Here is a 23914-nt window from a genome sequence, read left to right as displayed (position 1 = left end):
TGTATTGGTAATTTCTGTATGTGTGGGCTCTGTATTGATAATCTCTGACCGTATGGGCTCTGAATTGGTAATCTCTGACTGTATGGACTCGGTATTGGTAATCTCTCTATGTGATCTGTATTGGGAATCTATGACTGTATGGTGTCTGCATTGGCAACTTCTGACTGCCAGGACTCTGTATTGGTAATCTCTGACTGTATGGACTCTGTATTGGTAATCTCTGACTCTATGGACTCTGTATTGGTAATCTCTGACTGTATGGACTCTGTATTCGTAATCTCTGACTGTATAGGTTCTCTATTGGTAATCTATGGCTGTATGGTGTCTGTATTGGTCACCTCTGACTGTATGGACTCTGTATTGGTCATCTCTGACTCTATGGTGACTGTATTGGGAATCTCCGACTGTGTGGGCTCTGTATTGGTAAACTCTGTATGGACTCTGTATTGGTAATCTCTCTCTGTATGGGCTCTGTATGGGATATTTCTGACTGTATGGTCTCTGTATTGCTAATCTCTGACTGTATGGACTCTGTATTGGTAATCTCTGACTGTATGGACTCTGCATTGGTAGTCTCTGACTGTCTGGACTCTGTATTGGTAATCTCTGACTGTATGGACTCTGTATTGGTAATCTCTGACTGTACGGACTCTGTATTGGTAATCTCTATATGGACTCTGTATTGGTAATATCTGACTGTATGGACTCTGTCATGGTAATGTCAGACTGTATGGACTCTGTATTGGTAATCTCTGACTGTATGGACTCTGTATTGGTAATCTCTGACTGTATGGACTCTGTATTGGTAATCTCTGACTGTATGGACTCTGTATTGGTCATCTCTGACTGTATGGGCTCTGTATTGGTAATCTCTGTCTGTGTGGACTCTGTATTGGTAATTTCTGTATGTGTGGGCTCTGTATTGATAATCTCTGACCGTATGGGCTCTGTATTGGTAATCTCTGAATGTATGGACTCTGAATTGGTAATCACTGACTCTATGGACTCTGTATTGGTAATCTCTGACTGTACGGACTCTGTATTGGTAATCTCTATATGGACTCTGTATTGGTAATCTCTGACTGTATGGACTCTGTATTGGTAATCTCTGACTGTATGGTCTCTGTATTGCTTATCTCTGACTGTATAGGTTCTGTATTCGTAATCTATGACTGTATGGTGTCTGTGTTGGTAATCTCTGACTGTATGGACTCTGTATTGGTAATCTCTGACTCTATGGTGTCTGTATTGGTAATGTCCGACTGTATGGGCTCTGTATTGGTAATCTCTCACTGTATGGACTCTGTATTGGTAATCTCTGACTGTATGGTCTCTGTATTGGTTATCTCTGACTGTATGGACTCTGTACTGGTAATCTCTGTCTGTGTGGACTCTGTATTGGTAATTTCTCTATGTGTGGGCTCTGTATTGGTAATCTCTGACTGTATGGGCTCTGTATTGGTAATATCTGAATTAATGGACTCTGAATTGGTAATCACTGACTCTATGGACTCTGTATTGGTAATTTCTGACTGTATGGACTCGGTATTGGTAATCTCTCTATGGGATTTGTATTGGGAATCTATGACTGTATGGTGTCTGCATTGGCAACCTCTGACTGCCAGGACTCTGTATTGGTAATCTCTGACTGTATGGACTCTGTATTGGTAATCTCTGACTCTATGGACTCTGTATTGGTAATCTCTGACTGTATAGGTTCTCTATTGGTAATCTATGGCTGTATGGTGTCTGTATTGGTCACCTCTGACTGTATGGACTCTGTATTGGTCATCTCTGACTCTATGGTGACTGTATTGGGAATCTCCGACTGTGTGGGCTCTGTATTGGTAAACTCTGTATGGACTCTGTATTGGTAGTCTATCTGTATGGGCTCTGTATGGGATATTTCTGACTGTATGGTCTCTGTATTGCTAATCTCTGACTGTATGGACTCTGTATTGGTAATCTCTGACTGTATGGACTCTGCATTGGTAATCTCTGACTGTCTGGACTCTGTATTGGTAATCTCTGACTGTCTGGACTCTGTATTGGTAATCTCTGACTGTATGGACTCTGTATTGGTAATCTCTGACTGTACGGACTCTGTATTGGTAATCTCTATATGGACTCTGTATTGGTAATATCTGACTGTATGGACTCTGTCATGGTAATGTCAGACTGTATGGACTCTGTATTGGTAATCTCTGACTGTATGGACTCTGTATTGGTAATCTCTGACTGTGTGGACTCTGTATTGGTAATCTCTGACTGTATGGACTCTGTATTGGTCATCTCTGACTGTATGGGCTCTGTATTGGTAATCTCTGTCTGTGTGGACTCTGTATTGGTAATTTCTGTATGTGTGGGCTCTGTATTGATAATCTCTGACCGTATGGGCTCTGTATTGGTAATCTCTGAATGTATGGACTCTGAATTGGTAATCACTGACTCTATGGACTCTGTATTGGTAATCTCTGACTGTACGGACTCTGTATTGGTAATCTCTATATGGACTCTGTATTGGTAATCTCTGACTGTATGGACTCTGTATTGGTAATCTCTGACTGTATGGTCTCTGTATTGGTTATCTCTGACTGTATAGGTTCTGTATTCGTAATCTATGACTGTATGGTGTCTGTGTTGGTAATCTCTGACTGTATGGACTCTGTATTGGTAATCTCTGACGCTATGGTGTCTGTATTGGTAATGTCCGACTGTATGGGCTCTGTATTGGTAATCTCTCACTGTATGGACTCTGTATTGGTAATCTCTGACTGTATGGTCTCTGTATTGGTTATCTCTGACTGTATGGACTCTGTACTGGTAATCTCTGTCTGTGTGGACTCTGTATTGGTAATTTCTCTATGTGTGGGCTCTGTATTGGTAATCTCTGACTGTATGGGCTCTGTATTGGTAATATCTGAATTAATGGACTCTGAATTGGTAATCACTGACTCTATGGACTCTGTATTGGTAATTTCTGACTGTATGGACTCGGTATTGGTAATCTCTCTATGGGATTTGTATTGGGAATCTATGACTGTATGGTGTCTGCATTGGCAACCTCTGACTGCCAGGACTCTGTATTGGTAATCTCTGACTGTATGGACTCTGTATTGGTAATCTCTGACTGTATAGGTTCTCTATTGGTAATCTATGGCTGTATGGTGTCTGTATTGGTCACCTCTGACTGTATGGACTCTGTATTGGTCATCTCTGACTCTATGGTGACTGTATTGGGAATCTCCGACTGTGTGGGCTCTGTATTGGTAAACTCTGTATGGACTCTGTATTGGTAATCTCTCTCTGTCTGGGCTCTGTATGGGATATTTCTGACTGTATGGTCTCTGTATTGCTAATCTCTGACTGTATGGACTCTGTATTGGTAATCTCTGACTGTATGGACTCTGCATTGGTAATCTCTGACAGTCTGGACTCTGTATTGGTAATCTCTGACTGTATGGACTCTGTATTGGTAATCTCTCTATGGGATTTGTATTGGGAATCTATGACTGTATGGTGTCTGCATTGGCAACCTCTGACTGCCAGGACTCTGTATTGGTAATCTCTGACTGTATGGACTCTGTATTGGTAATCTCTGACTCTATGGACTCTGTATTGGTAATCTCTGACTGTATAGGTTCTCTATTGGTAATCTATGGCTGTATGGTGTCTGTATTGGTCACCTCTGACTGTATGGACTCTGTATTGGTCATCTCTGACTCTATGGTGACTGTATTGGGAATCTCCGACTGTGTGGGCTCTGTATTGGTAAACTCTGTATGGACTCTGTATTGGTAATCTCTCTCTGTATGGGCTCTGTATGGGATATTTCTGACTGTATGGTCTCTGTATTGCTAATCTCTGACTGTATGGACTCTGTATTGGTAATCTCTGACTGTATGGACTCTGCATTGGTAATCTCTGACTGTCTGGACTCTGTATTGGTAATCTCTGACTGTATGGACTCTGTATTGGTAATCTCTGACTGTATGGACTCTGTATTGGTAATCTCTGACTGTACGGACTCTGTATTGGTAATCTCTATATGGACTCTGTATTGGTAATATCTGACTGTATGGACTCTGTCATGGTAATGTCAGACTGTATGGACTCTGTATTGGTAATCTCTGACTGTATGGACTCTGTATTGGTAATCTCTGACTGTATAGACTCTGTATTGGTAATCTCTGACTGTATGGACTCTGTATTGGTCATCTCTGACTGTATGGGCTCTGTATTGGTAATCTCTGTCTGTGTGGACTCTGTATTGGTAATTTCTGTATGTGTGGGCTCTGTATTGATAATCTCTGACCGTATGGGCTCTGTATTGGTAATCTCTGAATGTATGGACTCTGAATTGGTAATCACTGACTCTATGGACTCTGTATTGGTAATCTCTGACTGTACGGACTCTGTATTGGTAATCTCTATATGGACTCTGTATTGGTAATCTCTGACTGTATGGACTCTGTATTGGTAATCTCTGACTGTATGGTCTCTGTATTGGTTATCTCTGACTGTATAGGTTCTGTATTCGTAATCTATGACTGTATGGTGTCTGTGTTGGTAATCTCTGACTGTATGGACTCTGTATTGGTAATCTCTGACTCTATGGTGTCTGTATTGGTAATGTCCGACTGTATGGGCTCTGTATTGGTAATCTCTCACTGTATGGACTCTGTATTGGTAATCTCTGACTGTATGGTCTCTGTATTGGTTATCTCTGACTGTATGGACTCTGTACTGGTAATCTCTGTCTGTGTGGACTCTGTATTGGTAATTTCTCTATGTGTGGGCTCTGTATTGGTAATCTCTGACTGTATGGGCTCTGTATTGGTAATATCTGAATTAATGGACTCTGAATTGGTAATCACTGACTCTATGGACTCTGTATTGGTAATTTCTGACTGTATGGACTCGGTATTGGTAATCTCTCTATGGGATTTGTATTGGGAATCTATGACTGTATGGTGTCTGCATTGGCAACCTCTGACTGCCAGGACTCTGTATTGGTAATCTCTGACTGTATGGACTCTGTATTGGTAATCTCTGACTCTATGGACTCTGTATTGGTAATCTCTGACTGTATAGGTTCTCTATTGGTAATCTATGGCTGTATGGTGTCTGTATTGGTCACCTCTGACTGTATGGACTCTGTATTGGTCATCTCTGACTCTATGGTGACTGTATTGGGAATCTCCGACTGTGTGGGCTCTGTATTGGTAAACTCTGTATGGACTCTGTATTGGTAATCTCTCTCTGTATGGGCTCTGTATGGGATATTTCTGACTGTATGGTCTCTGTATTGCTAATCTCTGACTGTATGGACTCTGTATTGGTAATCTCTGACTGTATGGACTCTGCATTGGTAATCTCTGACTGTCTGGACTCTGTATTGGTAATCTCTGACTGTATGGACTCTGCATTGGTAATCTCTGACAGTCTGGACTCTGTATTGGTAATCTCTGACTGTATGGACTCTGTATTGGTAATCTCTGACTGTACGGACTCTGTATTGGTAATCTCTATATGGACTCTGTATTGGTAATCTCTGACTGTATGGACTCGGTATTGGTAATCTCTGACTGTATGGTCTCTGTATTGGTTATCTCTGACTGTATAGGTTCTGTATTCGTAATCTATGACTGTATGGTGTCTGTATTGGTAATCTCTGACTGTACGGACTCTGTATTGGTAATCTCTATATGGACTCTGTATTGGTAATCTCTGACTGTATGGACTCGGTATTGGTAATCTCTGACTGTCTGGTCTCTGTATTGGTTATCTCTGACTGTATAGGTTCTGTATTCGTAATCTATGACTGTATGGTGTCTGTATTGGTAATCTCTGACTGTATGGACTCTGTATTTGTAATCTCTGACTCTATGGTGTCTGTATTGGTAATGTCCGACTGTATGGGCTCTGTATTGGTAATCTCTCACTGTATGGACTCTGTATTGGTAATCTCTGACTGTATGGTCTCTGTATTGGTTATCTCTGACTGTATGGACTCTGTACTGGTAATCTCTGTCTGTGTGGACTCTGTATTGGTAATTTCTCTATGTGTGGGCTCTGTATTGGTAATCTCTGACTGTATGGGCTCTGTATTGGTAATCTCTGAATGTATGGACTCTGAATTGGTAATCACTGACTCTATGGACTCTGTATTGGTAATCTCTGACTGTATGGACTCGGTATTGGTAATCTCTCTATGGGATCTGTATTGGGAATCTATGACTGTATGGTGTCTGCATTGGCAACCTCTGACTGCCAGGACTCTGTATTGGTAATCTCTGACTGTATGGACTCTGTATTGGTAATCTCTGACTCTATGGACTCTGTATTGGTAATCTCTGACTGTATGGACTCTGTATTCGTAATCTCTGACTGGAGAGGTTCTGTATTGGTAATCTATGGCTGTATGGTGTCTGTATTGGTCACCTCTGACTGTATGGACTCTGTATTGGTCATCTCTGACTCTATGGTGACTGTATTGGGAATCTCCGACTGTGTGGGCTCTGTATTGGTAAACTCTGTATGGACTCTGTATTGGTAATCTCTCTCTGTATGGGCTCTGTATGGGATATTTCTGACTGTATGGTCTCTGTGTTGCTAATCTCTGACTGTATGGACTCTGTATTGGTAATCTCTGACTGTATGGACTCTGCATTGGTAATCTCTGACTGTCTGGACTCTGTATTGGTAATCTCTGACTGTATGGACTCTGTATTGGTAATCTCTGACTGTACGGACTCTGTATTGGTAATCTCTATATGGACTCTGTATTGGTAATCTCTGACTGTATGGACTCTGTCATGGTAATGTCAGACTGTATGGACTCTGTATTGGTAATCTCTGACTGTATGGACTCTGTATTGGTAATCTCTGACTCTATGGTGACTGCATTGGTAATCTCCGACTGTATGGGCTCTGCATTGGTAAACTCTGTATGGACTCTGTATTGGTAATCTCTCTCTGTATGGGCTCTGTATGGGTAATCTCTGACTGTATGGTCTCTGTATTGCTTATCTCTGACTGTATGGACTCTGTATTGGTAATCTCTGACTGTATGGACTCTGCATTGGTAATCTCTGACTGTATGTACTCTGTATTGGTAATCTCTGACTGCATGGACTCTGTATTGGTAATCTCTATATGGACTCTGTCTTGGTAATCTCTGACTGTATGGACTCTGTATTGCTTATCTCTGACTGTATGGTCTCTGTATTGGTAATCTCTGACTGTATGGACTCTGCATTGGTAATCTCTGACTGTATGGACTCTGTATTGGTAATCTCTGACTGTACGGACTCTGTATTGGTAATCTCTGACTGTATGGACTCTGTATTGGTAATCTCTGACTGTATGGACTCTGTATTGGTACTCTCTGACTGTATGGACTCTGTATTGGTAATCTCTGAATGAATGGACTCTGTATTGGTAATCTCGGACTGTATAGGTTCTGTATTCGTAATCTATGACTGTATGGTGTCTGTATTGGTAATCTCTGACTGTATGGACTCTGTATTGTTAATCTCTGACTCTATGGTGTCTGTATTGGTAATGTCCGACTGTATGTGCTCTGCATTGGTAATCTCTGACTGTATGGACTCTGTATTCGAAATCTCTGTATGGACTCTGTATTGGTAATCTCTGTATGGGCTCTGTATTGGTAATCTCCGACTGTATGGGCTCTGTATTGGTAATCTCTGTATGGGCTCTGTAATGGTAATCTCTGACTGTACGGACTCTGTATTGGTAATCACTGTATGGACTCTGTATTGGTAATCACTGACTGTATGGACTCTGTATTGGTAATCTGTGACTCAATGGTGACTGCATTGGTAATCTCCAACTGTATGGGCTCTGCATTGGTAAACTCTGTATGGACTCTGTATTGGTAATCTCTCTCTGTATGGGCTCTGTATGGGTAATCTCTGACTGTATGGTCTCTGTATTGCTTATCTCTGACTGTATGGACTCTGTATTGGTAATCTCTGACTGTATGGACTCTGCATTGGTAATCTCTGACTGTATGTACTCTGTATTGGTAATCTCTGTCTGCATGGACTCTGTATTGGTAATCTCTATATGGACTCTGTATTGGTAATCTCTGACTGTATGGACTCTGTATTGCTTATCTCTGACTGTATGGACTCTGTATTGGTAATCTCTGACTGTATGGACTCTGCATTGGTAATCTCTGACTGTATGGACTCTGTATTGGTAATCTCTGACTGTACGGACTCTGTATTGGTAATCTCTATATGGACTCTGTATTGGTAATCTCTGACTGTATGGACTCCGTAGTGGTAATCTCTGACTGTATGGACTCTGTATTGGTAATCTCTGACAGTATGGACTCTGTATTGGTAATCTCTGTAAGGACTCGGTATTGGTCATCTCTGTATGGGCTCTGTATTGGTAATCTCCGACTGTATGGGCTCTGTATTAGTAATCTCTGTATGGGCTCTGTATTGGTAATCTCTGACTGTACGGACTCTGTATTGGTAATCTCTGTATGGGCTCTGTATTTGTAATCTCTGACTGTATTGACTCTGTGTAGGTCATCTCTGTATCTGCTCTGTATTGGTAATCTCTGACTGTATGGTCTCTGCATTGGTGACCTCTGTCTGTGTGGGCTCTGTAGTAGTAATCTCTGTCGGTGTGGGCTTTGTATTGGTAAACTCTGACTGTATGGGCTCTGTATTGGTAATCTCGGACTGTATGGACTCTGTATTGGTAATCACTGACTGTATGGACTCTGTATTGGAAATGTCTGACTGTATGGGTTCTGTATTGGTAATCTCTGACTGTATGGTGTCCGTATTGGTAATCTCTGACTGTCTGGACTCTGTATTGGTAATTTCTGACTGCATGGTCTCTGTATTGGTAATCTCTGACTCTATGGACTCTGTACTGGTAACCTCTGTCTGTGTGGACTCTGTATTGGTAATTTCTGTCTGTGTGGGCTCTGTATTGGTAATCTCTGAATGTATGGACTCTGTATTGGTAATCACTGACTCTATGGACTCTGTATTGGTAATCTCTACCTGTATGGACTCTGTTTTGGTAATCTCTGACTGTATGATGTCTGTATTGGTAACCTCTGACTGTATGGACTCTGTATTGGTCATCTCTGACTGTATGGAGTCTGTATTCGTAATCACTGACTGTATGGGTTCTGTCTTGGTAATATCTGACTGTATGGTGTCAGTATTGGTCATCTCTGACTGTATGGACTCTGTATTGGTAATCTCTGACTGTATGGACTCTATATTGGTAATCTCTGACTGTATGGACTCTGTATTGGTAATCTCTGACTGTATAGGTTCTGTATTGGTAATCTATGACTGTATGGTGTCTGTCTTGGTAATCGCTGACTGTATGGACTCTGTATTGGTAATCTCTGACTCTATGGTGTCTGTATTGGTAATCTCCGACTGTATGGGCTCTGTATTGGTAATCTCTGACAGTATGGACTCTGTATTGGTAATCTCTGTAAGGACTCGGTATTGGTCATCTCTGTATGGGCTCTGTATTGGTAATCTCCGACTGTATGGGCTCTGTATTGGTAATCTCTGTATGGGCTCTGTATTGGTAATCTCTGACTGTACGCACTCTGTATTGGTAATCTCTGTATCTGCTCTGGATTGGTAATCACTGACTGTATGGACTCTGTATTGGTAATATCTGTATGGACTCTGTGTTGTTGATCTCTGTCTGTATGGGCTCTGTATTGGTAATCTCTGACTGTATGGTCTCTGCATTGGTAACCTCTGTCTGTGTGGGCTCTGTAGTAGTAATCTCTGTCGGTGTGGGCTTTGTATTGGTAAACTCTGACTGTATGGGCTCTGTATTGGTAATCTCGGACTGTATGGACTCTGTATTGGTAATCACTGACTGTATGGACTCTGTATTGGTAATCACTGACTGTATGGACTCTGTATTGGTAATCTCTGACTGTATGGTGTCCGTATTGGTAATCTCTGACTGTCTGGACTCTGTATTGGTAATCTCTGACTGCATGGTCTCTGTATTGGTAATCTCTGACTCTATGGACTCTGTACTGGTAACCTCTGTCTGTGTGGACTCTGTATTGGTAATTTCTGTATGTGTGGGCTCTGTATTGGTAATCTCTGAATATATGGACTCTGTATTGGTAATCGCTGACTCTATGGACTCTGTATTGGTAATCTCTACCTGTATGGACTCTGTTTTGGTAATCTCTGACTGTATGATGTCTGTATTGGTAATGTCAGACTGTATGGACTCTGTATTGGTAATCTCTGACTGTATGGACTCTGTATTGGTAATCTCTGACTGTATGGTCTCTCTTTTGGTTATCTCTGACTGTATGGACTCGGTATTGGTAATCTCTCTATGGGATCTGTATTGGGAATCTCTGACTGTATGGTGTCAGCATTGGGATCCTCTGACTGTATGGACTCTGTATTGGTCATCTCTGACTGTGTGGAGTCTGTATTCGTAATCTCTGACTGTATGGGTCCTGTCTTGGTAATCTCTAACTGTATGGTGTCAGTATTGGTAATCTCTGACTGTTTGGGCTCCGTATTGGTAATCTCTGACTGTATGGACTCTGTATTGGTAATCTCTGACTGTATGGACTCTGTATTGGTAATCTCTGTATGGACGCTGTATTGGTAATCTCTGTATGGGCTCTGTATTGGTAATCTCCGACTGTATGGGCTCTGTATTGGTAATCTCTGTATGGGCTCTGTAATGGTAATCTCTGACTGTACGGACTCTGTATTGGTAATCTCTGTATGTACTCTGTATTGTTCATCTCTGTCTGTATTGGCTCTGATTTGGTAATCTCTGACTGTATGGTCTCTGTACTGGTAATCTCTGTCTGTGTGGACTCTGTATTGGTAATCTCTGACTGTATGGACTCTGTATTGGTAATCTCTGACTGTATAGGTTCTGTATTCATAATCTATGACTGTATGGTGTCTGTATTGGTAATCTCTGACTGTATGGACTCTGTATTGGTAATCTCTGACTGTATGGACTCTGTATTGGTAATCTCTGTATGGACTCTGTATTGGTAATCTCTGTCTGTATGGGCTCTGTATTGGTAATCTCCGACTGAATGGACTCTGTATTGGTAATCTCTGTATGGGCTCTGTAATGGTAATCTCTGACTGTGCGGACTCTGTATTTGTAATCTCTGTATGGACTCTGTGTTGGTAATCACTGATTGTATGGACTCTGTATTGTTAATCCCTGACTGTATGGACTCTGTATTGGTAATCTCTGACTGTATGGACTCTGTATTCGTAATCTCTGACTGTATAGGTTCTGTATTGGTAATCTATGGCTGTATGGTGTCTGTATTTGTCACCTCTGACTGTATGGACTCTGTATTGGTCATCTCTGACTCTATGGTGACTGTATTGGGAATCTCCGACTGTATGGGCTCTGTATTGGTAAACTCTGTATGGACTCTGTATTGGTAATCTCTCTCTGTATGGGCTCTGTATGGGATATTTCTGACTGTATGGTCTCTGTATTGCTAATCTCTGACTGTATGGACTCTGTATTGGTAATCTCTGACTGTATGGACTCTGTATTGGTAATCTCTGACTGTATGGTCTCTGTATTGGTAATCTCTGACTGTATGGACTCTGTATTGGTAATCTCTGACTGTATGGACTCTGTATTGGTAATCTCTGACTGTATGGACTCTGTATTGGTAATCTCCGACTGAATGGACTCTGTATTGGTAATCTCTCTATGGGCTCTGTATTGGTAATCTTTGACTGTATGGTGTCTGTATTGGTAATCTCTGACTGTATGGACTCTGTATTGGTCATCTCTGACTGTATGGGCTCTGTATTAGTAATCTCTGTCTGTGTGGACTCTGTATTGGTAATTTCTGTATGTGTGGGCTCTGTATTGATAATCTCTTACCGTATGGGTTCTGTATTGGTAATCACTGAATGTATGGACTCTGAATTGGTAATCACTGACTCTATGGACTCTGTATTGGTAATCTCTGACTGTACGGACTCTGTATTGGTAATCTCTATATGGACTCTGTATTGGTAATCTCTGACTGTATGGACTCTGTAATGGTAATGTCAGACTGTATGGACTCTGTATTGGTAATCTCTGACTGTATGGACTCTGTCTTGGTAATCTCTGACTGTATGGTCTCTGTTTTGGTTATCTCTGACTGTATAGGTTCTGTATTCGTAATCTATGACTGTATGGTGTCTGTATTGGTAATCTCTGACTGTATGGACTCTGTATTGGTAATCTCTGACTCTATGGTGTCTGTATTGGTAATGTCCGACTGTATGGGCTCTGTATTGGTAATCTCTCACTGTATGGACTCTGTATTGGTTATCTCTGACTGTATGGACTCTGTATTGGTAATTTCTCTATGGGATCTGTATTGGAAATCTCTGACTGTATGGTGTCTGTATTGGTCATCTCTGACTGTATGGAGTCTGTATTCGTAATCTCTGACTGTATGGGTTCTGCATTGGTACCCTGTGTCTGTGTGGGCTCTGTATTAGTAATCTCTGTCGGTGTGGGCTTTGTATTGGTAATGTCTGACTGTATGGGCTCTGTATTGGTAATCTCTGTATGGACTCTGTATTGTTGATCTCTGTCTGTATGGGCTCTGTATTGGTAATCTCTGACTGTATGGTCTCTGCATTGGTACCCTGTGTCTGTGTGGGCTCTGTATTAGTAATCTCTGTCGGTGTGGGCTTTGTATTGGTAATGTCTGACTGTATGGGCTCTGTATTGGTAATCTCTGACTGTATGGACTCGGTATTGGTAATCACTGACTGTATGGACTCTGTATTGGAAATCTCTGACTGTATGGGTTCTGTATTGTTAATCTCTGACTGTATGGTGTCTGTATTGGTCAACTCTGACTGTACGGTGTCTGTATTGGTAATCTCTGGGCTCTGTATTTGTAATCTCTGACTGTATCGACTCTGTATTGGTACCTCTGACTGTATGGACTCTGTATTGGTAATCTCTGACTGTATGGACTCTGTACTGGTAATCTCTGTCTGTGTGGACTCTGTATTGGTAATTTCTCTATGTGTGGGCTCTGTATTGGTAATCTCTGACTGTATGGTCTCTGCATTGGTACCCTGTGTCTGTGTGGGCTCTGTATTAGTAATCTCTGTCGGTGTGGGCTTTGTATTGGTAATGTCTGACTGTATGGGCTCTGTATTGGTAATCTCTGACTGTATGGACTCGGTATTGGTAATCACTGACTGTATGGACTCTGTATTGGAAATCTCTGACTGTATGGGTTCTGTATTGTTAATCTCTGACTGTATGGTGTCTGTATTGGTAAACTCTGACTGTACGGTGTCTGTATTGGTAATCTCTGGGCTCTGTATTTGTAATCTCTGACTGTATCGACTCTGTATTGGTATCTCTGACTGTATGGACTCTGTATTGGTAATCTCTGACTGTATGGACTCTGTACTGGTAATCTCTGTCTGTGTGGACTCTGTATTGGTAATTTCTCTATGTGTGGGCTCTGTATTGGTAATCTCTGACTGTATGGGCTCTGTATTGGTAATCTCTGAATGTATGGACTCTGAATTGGTAATCACTGACTCTATGGACTCTGTATTGGTAATCTCTGACTGTATGGACTCGGTATTGGTAATCTCTCTCTGGGATCTGTATTGGGAATCTATGACTGTATGGTGTCTGCATTGGCAACCTCTGACTGTCAGGACTCTGTATTGGTAATCTCTGACTGTATGGACTCTGTATTGGTAATCTCTGACTCTATGGACTCTGTAATGGTAATCTCTGACTGTATGGACTCTGTATTCGTAATCTCTGACTGTATAGGTTCTGTATTGGTAATCTATGGCTGTATGGTGTCTGTATTGGTCACCTCTGACTGTATGGACTCTGTATTGGTCATCTCTGACTCTATGGTGACTGTATTGGGAATCTCCGACTGTATGGGCTCTGTATTGGTAAACTCTGTATGGACTCTGTATTGGTAATCTCTCTCTGTATGGGCTCTGTATGGGATATTTCTGACTGTATGGTCTCTGTATTGCTAATCTCTGACTGTATGGACTCTGTATTGGTAATCTCTGACTGTATGGACTCTGCATTGGTAATCTCTGACTGTCTGGACTCTGTATTGGTAATCTCTGACTGTATGGACTCTGTATTGGTAATCTCTGACTGTACGGACTCTGTATTGGTAATCTCTATATGGACTCTGTATTGGTAATCTCTGACTGTATGGACTCTGTCATGGTAATGTCAGACTGTATGGACTCTGTATTGGTAATCTCTGACTGTATGGACTCTGTATTGGTAATCTCTGACTGTATAGGTTCTGTATTGGTAATCTATGGCTGTATGGTGTCTGTATTGGTAATCTCTGACTGTATGGACTCTGTATTGGTAATCTGTGACTCAATGGTGACTGCATTGGTAATCTCCAACTGTATGGGCTCTGCATTGGTAAACTCTGTATGGACTCTGTATTGGTAATCTCTCTCTGTATGGGCTCTGTATGGGTAATCTCTGACTGTATGGTCTCTGTATTGCTTATCTCTGACTGTATGGACTCTGTATTGGTAATCTCTGACTGTATGGACTCTGCATTGGTAATCTCTGACTGTATGTACTCTGTATTGGTAATCTCTGTCTGCATGGACTCTGTATTGGTAATCTCTATATGGACTCTGTATTGGTAATCTCTGACTGTATGGACTCTGTATTGCTTATCTCTGACTGTATGGACTCTGTATTGGTAATCTCTGACTGTATGGACTCTGCATTGGTAATCTCTGACTGTATGGACTCTGTATTGGTAATCTCTGACTGTACGGACTCTGTATTGGTAATCTCTATATGGACTCTGTATTGGTAATCTCTGACTGTATGGACTCCGTAGTGGTAATCTCTGACTGTATGGACTCTGTATTGGTAATCTCTGACAGTATGGACTCTGTATTGGTAATCTCTGTAAGGACTCGGTATTGGTCATCTCTGTATGGGCTCTGTATTGGTAATCTCCGACTGTATGGGCTCTGTATTAGTAATCTCTGTATGGGCTCTGTATTGGTAATCTCTGACTGTACGGACTCTGTATTGGTAATCTCTGTATGGGCTCTGTATTTGTAATCTCTGACTGTATTGACTCTGTGTAGGTCATCTCTGTATCTGCTCTGTATTGGTAATCTCTGACTGTATGGTCTCTGCATTGGTGACCTCTGTCTGTGTGGGCTCTGTAGTAGTAATCTCTGTCGGTGTGGGCTTTGTATTGGTAAACTCTGACTGTATGGGCTCTGTATTGGTAATCTCGGACTGTATGGACTCTGTATTGGTAATCACTGACTGTATGGACTCTGTATTGGAAATGTCTGACTGTATGGGTTCTGTATTGGTAATCTCTGACTGTATGGTGTCCGTATTGGTAATCTCTGACTGTCTGGACTCTGTATTGGTAATTTCTGACTGCATGGTCTCTGTATTGGTAATCTCTGACTCTATGGACTCTGTACTGGTAACCTCTGTCTGTGTGGACTCAGTATTGGTAATTTCTGTCTGTGTGGGCTCTGTATTGGTAATCTCTGAATGTATGGACTCTGTATTGGTAATCACTGACTCTATGGACTCTGTATTGGTAATCTCTACCTGTATGGACTCTGTTTTGGTAATCTCTGACTGTATGATGTCTGTATTGGTAATGTCAGACTGTATGGACTCTGTATTGGTAATCTCTGACTGTATGGACTCTGTATTGGTAATCTATGACTGTATGGTCTCTCTTTTGGTTATCTCTGACTGTATGGACTCGGTATTGGTAATCTCTCTATGGGATCTGTATTGGGAATCTCTGACTGTATGGTGTCAGCATTGGGATCCTCTGACTGTATGGACTCTGTATTGGTCATCTCTGACTGTGTGGATTCTGTATTCGTAATCTCTGACTGTATGGGTCCTGTCTTGGTAATCTCTAACTGTATGGTGTCAGTGTTTGTAATCTCTGACTGTTTGGGCTCTGTATTGGTAATCTCTGACTGTATGGACTCTGTATTGGTAATCCCTGACTGAATGGACTCTGTATTGGTAATCTCTGTATGGACGCTGTGTTGGTAATCTCTGTATGGGCTCTGTATTGGTAATCTCCGACTGTATGGGCTCTGTATTGGTAATCTCTGTATGGGCTCTGTAATGGTAATCTCTGACTGTACGGACTCTGTATTGGTAATCTCTGACTGAATGGACTCTGTATTGGTAATCTCTGTATGGACGCTGTATTGGTAATCTCTGTATGGGCTCTGTATTGGAAATCTCCGACTGTATGGGCTCTGTATTGGTAATCTCTGTATGGGCTCTGTAATGGTAATCTCTGACTGTACGGACTCTGTATTGGTAATCTCTGTATGGGCTCTGTAATGGTAATCTCTGACTGTACGGACTCTGTATTGTTCATCTCTGTCTGTATCGGCTCTGATTTGGTAATCACTGACTGCATGGTCTCTGTACTGGTAATCTCTGTCTGTGTGGACTCTGTATTAGTAATCTCTGACTTTATGGACTCTGTATTGGTAATCTCGGACTGTATGGACTCACTATTGGTAATCTCTGACTGTATGGACTCTGTATTGGTAATCTCTGACTGTATAGGTTCTGTATTCATAATCTATGACTGTATGGTGTCTGTATTTGTAATCTCTGACTGTATGGACTCTGTATTGGTAATCTCTGACTGTATGGACTCTGTATTGGTAATCTCTGTATGGACTCTGTATTGGTAATCTCTGTCTGTATGGGCTCTGTATTGGTAATCTCCGACTGAATGGACTCTGTATTGGTAATCTCTGTATGGGCTCTGTAATGGTAATCTCTGACTGTGCGGACTCTGTATTGGTAATCTCTGTATGGACTGTGTTGGTAATCACTGATTGTATGGACTCTATTGTTAATCCCTGACTGTATGGTGTCTGTATTGGTAAACTCTGACTGTATGGCTCTGTATTGGCAATCTCTGACTGTATGGTGTCTGTATTGGTAACCTCTGACTGTATGGGCTCTGTATTGGTCATCTCTGACTGTATGGACTCTGTATTGGTCATCTCTGACTGTATGGACTCTGTATTGGTCATCCCTGACTGTATGGGCTCTGTATTGGTAATCTCTGACTGTATGGACTGCGTATTGGTAATCTCAGACTGCACGGACTCCGTATTGGCAATCTCTGACTATACGGACTCTGTATTGGTAATCTCTGACTGTATGGACTATGTATTGGTAATCTCTGACTATACAGACTCTGTATTGGTAATCTCTGACTGTATGGACTCTGTATTGGTAATCTTTGACTGTATGGGCTCTGTATTGGTAATCTCTGACTGTATGGACTGCGTATTGGTAATCTCAGACTGTACGGACTCTGTATTGGTAATCTCTGACTGTATGGACTCTGTATTGGTCATCTCTGACTGTATGGGCTCTGTATTGGTAATCTCTGACTGTATGGACTATGTATTGGTAATCCCTGACTGTATGGACTATGTATTGGTAATCTCTGACTGTACGGACTCTGTATTGGTAATCTCTGACTATACGGACTCTGTATTGGTAATCTCTGACTGTATGGACTATGTATTGGTAATCTCTGACTATACGGACTCTGTATTGGTAGTCTCTGACTGTATGGACTATGTATTGGTAATCCCTGACTGTATGGACTATGTATTGGTAATCTCTGACCGTACGGACTCTGTATTGGTAATCTCTGTCTGTATGGACTATGCATTGGTAATCTATGACTATACTGACTCTGTATTGGTAATCTCTGACTGTACGGACTCTGTATTGGTAGTCTCTGACTGTATGGACTATGTATTGGTAATCCCTGACTGTATGGACTATGTATTGGTAATCTCTGACCGTACGGACTCTGTATTGGTAATCTCTGTCTGTATGGACTATGCATTGGTAATCTATGACTATACTGACTCTGTATTGGTAATCTCTGACTGTACGGACTCTGTATTAGTAATCTCTGTCTGTATGGGCTCTGTATTGGTAATATCTGACTGTATGGACTCTGTATTGGTAATCTCTGACGGTATGGGCTCCGTATTGGTTATCTCTGACTGTACGGACCACTATTCATAATCTCTGACTGTCCGGACTACTATTCATAATCTCTGACTGTACGGACTCTGTATTGGTAATCTCTGACTGTATGGACAATGTATTGGTAATCTCTGACTATATGGACTCTGTGTTGGTAATCTCTGACTGTATTGGCTCTGTATTGGTAATCTCTGACTGTATGGGCTCTGTATTGGTAATCTCTGACTGTATGGACTCTGTATTGGTAATCTCTGACTGTATGGACGCTGTATTGGTAATCTCCGACTGTGTGGACTCTGTATTGGTAATCACTGACTGTATCGATTCAGTATTGGTAATCTGTATGGACTCTGTATTGGTAATCTCTGTCTGTATGGGCTCTGTATTGGTAATCTCTGACTGTATGGACTCTGTATTGGTCATCTCTGTATGGACTCTGTATTGTTAATCTCTGTCTGTATGGGCTCTGTATTGGTCATCCCTCACTGTATGGTCTCTGTATTGGTAATCTCTGACTGTATGGACTCTGTATTGGTAATCTCTGATTTACGGACTCTGTATTGGTAATCTCTGTATGGACTCTGTATTGGTAATCTCTGACTGTATGGGCTCTGCATTGGTTATCTCTGTATGGACCCTGTATTGGTAATCTCTGACTGTATGGACTCTGTATTGGTAATCTCTGTCTGTATGGACTCTGTATCGGTAATCCCAGACTGTACGGACTCTGTATTTGTAATCTCTGACTGTATGGACTCTGTATTGGTAATCTCTGACTGTATGGACTCTGTATTGGTAATCTCTGACTGTACGGACTCTGTATTGGTAATTTCTGACTGTATGGTCTCTGTATTGGTAATCTCTGACTATACGGGCTCTGTATTGGTAATCTCTGACTGTATGGACTCTGTATTGGTAATGTCTGACTGTATGGGTCTGTATTGGTAATCTCTGACTGTATGGACTCTGTATTGGTAATCTCTGAGTGTATGGGCTCTGTATTGGTAATCTCTGACAGTCTGGACTCTGTATTGGTAATCTCTGACCGTATGGACTCTGTATTGGTTATCTCTGACTGTCCGGACTCTGTATTGATAGCACCAAGAGGTTCTTGAAATCACACAACGTTTTTGTCCTCAGCTGCATTCTGTGGGAGTGAATTCCACCCATTCATCACCCTCTGGGTGAAGAAATTTCTCCTCACCTCAGTTCTGAAAGGTTTACCCTTTATCCTCAAACTTTGACCCCTAGTTTTGGACTCCCCCACCATCGGGTACATTCTTTCTGATTCTACCCTGTCTTACCCTGTTAGAATTTTATAAGTTCCTATGTGTTTCTGTGAACTCTGTGTATTGATAATCTCTGTATGGATGCTGGAATCAATAAGAATCCATTTTGTCAGAATATGAACACACTCGTTTCATCTGGTATTATCCGCTTGATGTGTGACGTATGGTTCATTTGCAGGTCTCCTGTGAAGGTCCGAGGATGGTCAACCTTCCATTTCTTGAGGAGACCCTCCTGTGAGTACTGAATGTAAATAAATGAATTTTCTCAGAATCGGTTTTATGCCCTCTGATTGTATTTTTTATTTTGTCAAATTTCTCCTTTTACTCGCAAAGGTGCACCCCGACAGACATATAGTCATGCACACATTCACACACACACACACGCACTCACCCATACCCTCACACTCAGACACACACACACTCAGACACAGAAAATCACTCTCATGTGCACTCACACTCACCCACACATCTGACACACACGCACACACACACACACACAGACATACACCCTCACCCTCACCCTCACACTCGGAAACATGGTGAGTAACTCACCTCCTGGCTCCCCAGAGCCTGTCCAACATCTACAAGGCACAAGTCAGGAGTATGATGAAATACTCCCCACCTTTAATGGGCAGCACAGTGGTTAGCACTGTGCTGCCCATTAAAGGTGCTCCGGTTTCCTCCCACAGTCCAAAAGACGTACTAGTTAGGTGCATTGGCCGTGCTAAATTCTCCCTCTGTACCCGAACAGGCGCCGGAGTGTGGCGACTAGGGGATTTTCACAGTAACTTCACTGCAGTGTTCATGTAAACCTACTTGTGACACTAATAAATAAAAGTGCAGCTCCAACAACACTCAAGAACCTTTACATCATCCAGGGCAAAGCAGCCCGCTTGATTGGCACCACATCTACAAATACTCACTCCTGCCGCCTCCGACGCTCAGTAGCAGCAGTGTGTACTATCTACAAGATGCACTGCAGCAATTCACCAAACACCCTTAGACAGCACCTTCCAAACCCCAGACCACTTCCATCTAGAAGGACAAGGGCAGCAGATACCTGGGAACACCACCACCTGCAAGTTCCCCTCCGAGTCACTCACCATCCTGAATTGGAAATATATCGCCGTCCCTTCGCAATTTTCACAGAATCCCTGCAGTGCAGAAGAAGGCCATTTGGCCCATCGAGTCTGTCCTCACCACAATCCCACACAGGCCCTATTCCTGGAACCCCACGCATTTACCCTGCTAATCCTCCTGACACTTAGAGGCAATTTAGCACGGCCAATCCATCTAACCTGCACATCTTTGGACTGTGGGAGGAAACCGGAGCACCCGGGGGAAACCTACGCAGACACGTGGAGGACGTGCAAACTCCACACAGACAGTGACCCGAGGCTGGGAATCGAACCCAGGTCCCTGACACTGTGAGGCAGCAATGCTACCACTGCGGCGCCGTACCGCCCCTTGGCACGGTGGCATAGTGGTTAGCACTGCTGGGCCAAAATCCTGGAATTCCCTCCCTAACGGCATTGTGGGTCAACCCACAACTTGTGGACTGCGTCTGTATGTGATGTTCATTCTTTGCGGTGAAGGCGACTATATTCATCATCCTGGGTATTTGTTTAAAATTTATTTATTAGTGTCACAAGGAGGCTTACATTAACACTGCAATGAAGTTACTGTGAAAATCCCCTAGTTGTCACAATCCGGCGCCTGTTCGGGATACACTGAGGGAGAATTTACAACGGCCAATGCACCTAACCAGCACGTCTTTTGGACTGTAGGAGGAAACCGGAGCATCCGGAGGAAACACACGCAGACACGGGGAGAACGTGCAGACTCCGCACAGACAGTGACCCAAGCTGGGAATCGAACCCGGGGCTCTGGTGCTGTGAGGCAGCAGTGCTAACCACTGTGACGCCATGCCTGTGCCGGAAGGTTCTGCAGCGAAAAGGTCAGGATACTACAGACAACTGAGTCTCGGATGAACTGCGAGCTCAGGATCTTTTCTCCTTGTGCTTCTGATATGCGCTTCCTTCCGAAGGAGGCTACATTGCTTCTTTATCTGGTGAGGCGGAGCTAGGCAAGCTTCGTGCACTTCATGAATAGATATCTCACACAACTTCAGGTGTACTTCACACACACAGCGATGGATATGAGTGGCCATAGAGCTGGCACTAACATGAGGTCAGAAGCTCGCTTTGGGATCAAATGGGATCAAGGCTGGAAACAGGGTTAATCTCAGACAATGGTGAGAGATTGGAATGTGGATGAGGGAGCGAAAGCAATGGCTTCAGTCTTTGCAATATTTCATTGATGATTCTTATCTGATAATTTAGCAACAGAGAAGGAGCCGAGAGCGGTGGGGGGGGTGAGGTCAATCAGTCAACGTGCAAAAACTAACACTGGGCCTTTAGGTGATGTTGCCGAGGGGCAGCACGTGGATCAGAACCAGTGGGGGAGCCGAGGATGGATCCATGGGAGGGCACCAGAGGTAACGGTGTGGGAGCAGGAGGAGAAGCCATTGCCAATTCTCTGGCTGTGACTAGGCGGCACGGTGGTTAGCACTGCTGCCTCACAGCGCCAGAGCCCTGGGTTCGATTCCCGGCTTGGGTCACTGTCTGTGCAGAGTCTGCACGTTCTCCCCATGTCTGCGTGGGTTTCCTCCGGGTGCTCCGGTTTCCTCCCACAGTCCAAAAGACGTGCTGGTTAGGTGCATTGGCCGTGCTAAATTCTCCCTCAGTGTACCCGAACAGGCGCCGGAGTGTGGCGACTAGGGGATTTTCACAGTAACTTCATTGCAGTGTTAATGTAAGCCTTCTTGTGACGCTAATAAATAAATAATAGATGAAAATGGAACCACCCAGTTGGATAACAGGTGTTGGAGAAAGATGGTTTGGTCAAACAAAGCTAGAAGGACATGAAGGGAAAGCTTCCACACAAATTTGTTCCTCTATTTCTTCCCCACTAGTTGTTGGCCCACAGAATACACCCAATAATGCCGTTCCTTATCTCTATCCAAATAGATTAGAGTCAAAGAACAACAAAGAACAATACAGCACAGGAACAGGCCCTTCGGCCCTTCAAACCCGCACCGCTCCCTGGTCCAAACTAGACCATTCTTTTGTATCTCTGCATTCCCACTCCATTCATGTGGCTATCTAGATAAGTCTTAAATGTTCCCAGTGTGTCTGCCTCCACCACCTTGCCCGGCAGCGCATTCCAGGCTCCCACCACCCTCTGTGTAAAATACGTCCTTCTGATATCCGTGTTAAACCTCCCCCCACCCTTCACCTTGAACCTATGACCCCTCGTGAACGTCACCACCGACCCGGGGAAAAGCTTCCCACCGTTCACCCTATCTATGCCTTTCATAATTTTATACACCTCTATTAAGTCTCCCCTCATCCTCCGTCTTTCCAGTGAGAACAACCCCAGTTTACCCAATCTCTCCTCATAACTAAGCCCTTCTATACCAGGCAACATCCTGGTAAACCTCCTCTGCACTCTCTCTAAAGCCTCCACGTCCTTCTGGTAGTGTGGCGACCAGAACTGGGCGCAGTATTCCAAATGCGGCCGAACCAACGTTCTATACAACTGCAACATCAGACCCCAACTTTTATACTCTATGCCCCGTCCTATAAAGGCAAGCATGCCATATGCCTTATTCACTACCTTCTCCACCTGTGACGTCACCTTCAAGGATCTGTGGACTTGCACACCCAGGTCCCTCTGCGTATCTACACCCTTTATGGTTCTGCCATTTATCGTATAGCTCCCCCCTACGTTAGTTCTACCAAAATGCATCACTTCGCATTTATCTGGATTGAACTCCATCTGCCATTTCTTTGCCCAAATTTTCAGCCTATCTATATCCTTCTGTAGCCTCTGACAATGTTCCTCACTATCTGCAAATCCAGCCATTTTCGTGTCGTCTGCAAAGTTACTGATCAGCCCAGTTACACCTTCTTCCAGATCGTTTATATAAATCACAAACAGCAGAGGTCCCAATACAGAGCCCTGCGGAACACCACTAGTCACAGGCATCCAGCCGGAAAAAGACCCTTCCACTACCACCCTCTGTCTTCTGTGACCAAGCCAGTTCTCCACCCATCTAGCCACCTCCCCCTTTATCCCATGAGATCCAACCTTTTGCACCGACCTACCATGAGGGACTTTGTCAAACGCTTTACTAAAGTCCATATAGACGACATCCACGGCCCTTCCCTCGTCAACCATTCTAGTCACTTCTTCAAAAAACTCCACCAGGTTAGTGAGGCATGACCTCCCTCTCACAAAACCATGCTGACTATCGTTAATGAGTTTATTCCTTTCTAAATGCGCATACATCCTATCTCTAAGAATCCCCTCCAACAACTTCCCTACCACGGACGTCAAGCTCACCGGCCTATAATTTCCCGGGTTAGCCTTCCTACCCTTCTTAAATAACGGGACCACATTAGCTATCCTCCAATCCTCTGGGACCTCACCTGACG

The 23914-nt window shown here is 43.0% G+C and overlaps 1 protein-coding gene across 2 annotated transcripts in view; it reads left to right on the top strand.

The window, feature by feature from the left end:
* LOC144511363 (uncharacterized) overlaps positions 1-23914 on the top strand; it is a 208045-nt gene that overhangs the window by 165501 nt on the left and 18630 nt on the right. The window contains exon 2 of one of the 2 annotated variants that reach the window (XM_078241652.1): positions 19594-19649. The gene's annotated coding sequence lies outside the window, so the exon portion shown is untranslated. Of the gene's footprint in view, positions 1-19593; positions 19663-23914 lie in introns of both variants that reach the window. The other variant, XM_078241653.1, reaches the window with a different exon arrangement.

The sequence above is a fragment of the Mustelus asterias genome, chromosome 24 (genome assembly GCF_964213995.1).
Source record: "Mustelus asterias chromosome 24, sMusAst1.hap1.1, whole genome shotgun sequence".
Taxonomy (NCBI): domain Eukaryota; kingdom Metazoa; phylum Chordata; class Chondrichthyes; order Carcharhiniformes; family Triakidae; genus Mustelus; species Mustelus asterias.
This window is presented reverse-complemented; position numbering and strand designations above follow the sequence as displayed.